Here is a 4995-nt window from a genome sequence, read left to right as displayed (position 1 = left end):
CTACCCTGGCCAGCAAGATCTCCGGATCTGTCCCCCATTGAGCATGTTTGGGACTGGATGAAGCGTCGTCTCACGCGGTCTGCACGTCCAGCACGAACGCTGGTCCAACTGAGGCGCCAGGTGGAAATGGCATGGCAAGCCGTTCCACAGGACTACATCCAGCATCTCTACGATCGTCTCCATGGGAGAATAGCAGCCTGCATTGCTGCGAAAGGTGGATATACACTGTACTAGTGCCGACATTGTGCATGCTCTGTTGCCTGTGTCTATGTGCCTGTGGTTCTGTCAGTGTGATCATGTAATGTATCTGACCCCAGGAATGTGTCAATAAAGTTTCCCCTTCCTGGGACAATGAATTCACGGTGTTCTTATTTCAATTTCCAGGAGTGTATATACGCTAGTCATCAGTAGCCGACACCCATACCTCCGGATGTAAGACACTCAGATCTGTATCAAGCGTTGTACGTCGATAGAGTATCACCAGAACACCGATTTAGTTCGTACTATGTGCCATCGTCCAGCAAAACGGGTGTAAACGTTAATTAGAGGTAACATCAGAGCTAAGGCGTACATGAAAAGTATAACTGGGAGTGAGCAACATGTGTGGCAGCCGTGGGTAAATTGATAGAGCGTTAGACCGCCGTATCAAAGGTAGTACTCGCTTCGGCAGTACATATACTTAAATTGGAACGATACAGAGAAGATTAGTATGGCCGGACTTAATTACACATTGTCAATTTTTGGAGGGCTTGGAATGTCGGCACGGTAGTTCAGCATGTTTGGTGGCCTTCTGTGATAAAAAAACTGAGTAAAGGAATCAACGATCAACTTGAAGAGATGTCATGTGACGTTCGCCCCGACCAAACGCAACGAACAAAATAACGAAAAAAGGCTGCTCCCTGTAATAAAAAAAAACGGAGTTAATGGATCAATGATGAAGTTGAACAAGCGTCGTGGGGCGTCCGTCCCGAACAAACAACAACGAACAAAATGAGATCAACCAAAAAAAAGTCACAGGTTGAAACCTGTTGGTGACAGCCCTTTTTTTTATTGACATGTTACAGGACTGTTCGGAGTTCACAACAATGTCCTCGTAGCAGTGTGCTTTCGCTTAGTTTCTTTGAAAGCAGTAAATCTGCAGAACACAATTGTAGTTTCACAGAATATACAACCAGAACAGAAAAATAAACAATTGCTCACATGTTCAGAAGTAATAGTAATAATAATAATAATGAAAAAACTAATTGTGCTAATAAGAAACAAAATAATAAGATTAACCCAGATAGTTCCGAATTATTTGTTTTTCAAAAATTGATTTATTTCTTATCTACATTCATTCACAAGGTTGTAAGGAAGAAAGTAAAAACAATTTTGAGTATTTATTTTTATTTAGTATTTACAAAAATGGGCGTCCTTCCAGAAGGACGTCAGGACAATAAGGGAACATGTTTTTAAAGTATATGACATTGCACAATTAACTTGTTTTGGTTTTTATACTTTCAAATGAACATAAATAAATTTGAATTATGTGCTAAAACAGCTAATAAATACAAAAAACAAAGAAAATAACCTATACACATATTTTATGCACTAGTATGATAAGACAAAAAGCAACATACATGAGGTGGTTCGTCACATCTTACACACATAGTAGTAGTTTTTTTGTGGCAACTTCGACATTTCAGTTGCTGCTTCTTTTTTGTTATCTCGTCCATTGGTAATTCAGCAACATAATGTTCTCTTCCATCAAATCTAGAATCTTGTTTTGCCCTCTTACTAAGACATCCTCTGCTGGTAGTGACTCTTTTGTTACTTTCAAGAATTGCAGTGACAATTCGACGACGAAATGTCAGATGATCTATGGGTTATTCGTTGTGCTTGTAAAGATCCCAGGCATTTTGCTCTGCAATGTCTATAAAACGTGCAGTGATCGGGAAATACCACTTTTTCTCTCTTATAGAGCATCTATATAGGGATTGATTTTGGTCAGTTCGATCTATGCCTCCCAAGTTAGGTTGAAGCACGCTAATGCTTTTTTTTTTTTTTTTTTTTTTTTTTGTTCCCTGGTAAATCTTGCTACAGAGCGTAGTGTTCGCACTCTGTCAAAGTTGGTGGCTACAGTAACAACATTGTTGTCATTCCAACGTACAGTGGAAATCCCGGATGCTGAGTGAGAACAAATTTCATATGATCATCTATTTTCTTTTATCATTTTATCTACAAATGATAGAGTACAATTCTTAACTCTGTTTCCTCTTATGTTCCTGTTGCTTCCACGCCCCTCTCTTCTAGGTCATGTAACGCAGTAGCATTGAGCTGACTTGCTGGTAATTTATCTACACTTGGATTTTCTTCAGCACCCGAATCTTCATCTGTTATGTCATCAGTTGAATTTAGAGGAGGGTGTAATGTTACATTCACACCAGTATTAGGTATTTCCTCATCTTTTGATTCTAACATGTCCAAAAGTTCCATAAGTGTACATCGTTTTCTGTGAATACAAAATGACAACACATTACCCTGACGTCCTTCTGGAAGGACGGTTGGAAACATTATTGAATTACAATTGACGAAAACTTTCAATCGTAATATGAGCATATAAATAATATAGGTTAATTCTTTAAGATATTATGTGACAAGTTTCAGAATTATTGACGCAATATGAAAGAAAATATATATACCCATCGATGACAAGGTCAGTCAGTTCGTCCATGGTAAAATTGGCCCTATTTTCAAGACACAGTTTCTCACTCACTATAAACGACAGCGTCAAACTGACTGTCGCAGCGCGCAACTGACTCTTCCCACTTCATATAACAATGCGTCACAGTCCGTTACAACAATGCGTTATACGCAAAAGTAAATAATTTCAACAGTGAGTTACGTCGTCCTTCCAGAAGGACGTCAGGGTTATCTGGGTTAATAACACGTGCGTAACGTCGTCTCTAGTCCATTGGTCAGAAACGGAATCATCTAGTGTGAGCTCTTCAATATCTAATGTTTCCTATTCCGTGACGCTCGACGCATTTCATTGATCAGTTATGTCCAATAGGCATGCTGCACGCTCTCTTTCATCTTCATTTATTTCCACTGTTGTACGTACGCGACGGTCGCTATGTAACATCACGAGTGGTGTCTCCTCTGTATCACTAATTCGACAGAACACTACACCTTACTATACAAACGTACTCTATAGGTTTGCTTCTGTCACCTAACGAAGCGAAAGCAGACTGCCGAAGAACATTCCTACAAACTACGAAAAGTCTAATTTACATATTAGGAAAATGTTCTCCATTATAACAGTTTCGCGAGTAAACAGTTAAAAAAACTGCTACAGTGAGCTTTGAGCCTTTTTTGGTAACCATATATATTTATTTAAATTATTAACAACGATACATTTTTAAATATTTCTTTCTGTTAAGCTGTTATATTCCTACAGTTGGTTAACATTACTGTCGTTTTTATAAGTCTTCGTCTGTACATTCTTTTCTTTTGAATTTTTGTCTCAGCGTTGTTCCTCGAACCCTTTTCCATGGCCATTTGTCTTTTTTTGTGGATAAACCAGAACCCGGGACGCTCTGCACGGCAGCATCACGCTCTACCAACTCACCCACATAACTCTGACTAAGGCCGGTATTGCACTATCAAATTTCTTTGTCAAAGATTTGATCAAAGATGTAAGCAAATATTCGTCAAATATATTTGACAAAGCTCTTTGACGTGGCGCTAAAAAAGGGGTATTACACTGTCATCATATTTTTTATCAAAGTTCAAGATGGCTGACAACAACTTGTTATTAACCGCCGCAGTTGCATGTGCCACAATTGTACTGTGTGCACATGCGGAAGAGAAGCGGGGGAAAAGAAGGAAACACACCTGGGTGAAGCAGTGGGTTTTACGACGACACGACAGAAGCATTCAACAAACTTGTTAACGTGAGCTTATAGTGGAGGAGGTCAAGTCGTACATCAGTTACTCAAGAATGGATGAGCATACATTTCTGTACGTGCTCAGTGATATGCATCCTCATATCACAAAGCTCAATACTCACTTAAGAACTGCTATATGTGCAGAAGACAGACTCACTGTAACATTTCTATTTCTTGCTACAGGAGAGGGTTAGCTCAGGTCTTCAATCTTCTTAAGGGGCTCCGGGAAGGCTCAAAATCTTGAAAAGTTCAATTTTTACTTTTTTGCGTTTTCTGAATCTGCAGACTATTACCTTTTAATAGATATATAATTTATTCAATTCTGAAGACTACAACTATTTTTAATTTTTTTTTTTTGAAATGTGTTCTACATGGGCGTGACCCACTGTGGCGCTGTTAAACTGCTGTCAAATGGTGTTATTATTAACGTACGTATTCATCAGGTACATTTTAGTGATGTGAGATAAAGTATGTGTTGTGGCTAACCTGTGATGGTTCAATATATATCGCTGGTGTGATTGTTTCATGTTTATTTACTCTGTCGTTGTCTCGAAAATATTCGTAATTAATTCTGTTTCTTGACAAAATACAGAACTATTATGGAATGTCTATTAGGCAAAATACACAAAGTGGCGACGAAATGAAGAAGGCTGTTTGGGCTCTTTTTTTTCATACTTCTTCAACCGATGAAAATCCCCAACGTAGCTTGTGTCCCAAAGAAGAAGACAGTTGGTGTAAATATAACAAAGGATTGCTAACTGGTGAAGTGTACACTCATAAGCATAGTCTGCCTCATGCAATAATGGAGGTGATAAAACCTATTTTCAGAGACTTAGCAGCACCTGAACTGTTGAAAAAGTGTATTCACGGAAAAACTCAAAACCCCAATGAAAGTGTAAATAGTGTAATATGGTCGAGAATCCCCAAGACTGTATTTGTTGGAATAGAAACACTTCACTTTGGTGTGTATGATGCTGTTGCGACTTTCAATGTTGGCAACATTGTAAGGTGCAAGGTATTTAGAAATATGGGAATGAAGATAGGTTCTAATTTGGTACGAGCGATG

At 38.7% G+C, this 4995-nt stretch overlaps 1 pseudogene; it reads left to right on the top strand.

Annotated features, from left to right (window-relative positions):
* The first annotated feature begins 654 nt into the window (after positions 1-654).
* On the top strand, positions 655-742 carry LOC126109017 (U6 spliceosomal RNA; annotated as a pseudogene).
* Positions 743-4995: the final 4253 nt, after the last annotated feature.

This window comes from Schistocerca cancellata, chromosome 11 (genome assembly GCF_023864275.1).
Source record: "Schistocerca cancellata isolate TAMUIC-IGC-003103 chromosome 11, iqSchCanc2.1, whole genome shotgun sequence".
Classification (NCBI taxonomy): domain Eukaryota; kingdom Metazoa; phylum Arthropoda; class Insecta; order Orthoptera; family Acrididae; genus Schistocerca; species Schistocerca cancellata.
The sequence above is the reverse complement of the archived record's forward strand: the minus strand, read 5'-3'. Positions and strand labels throughout refer to the sequence as shown.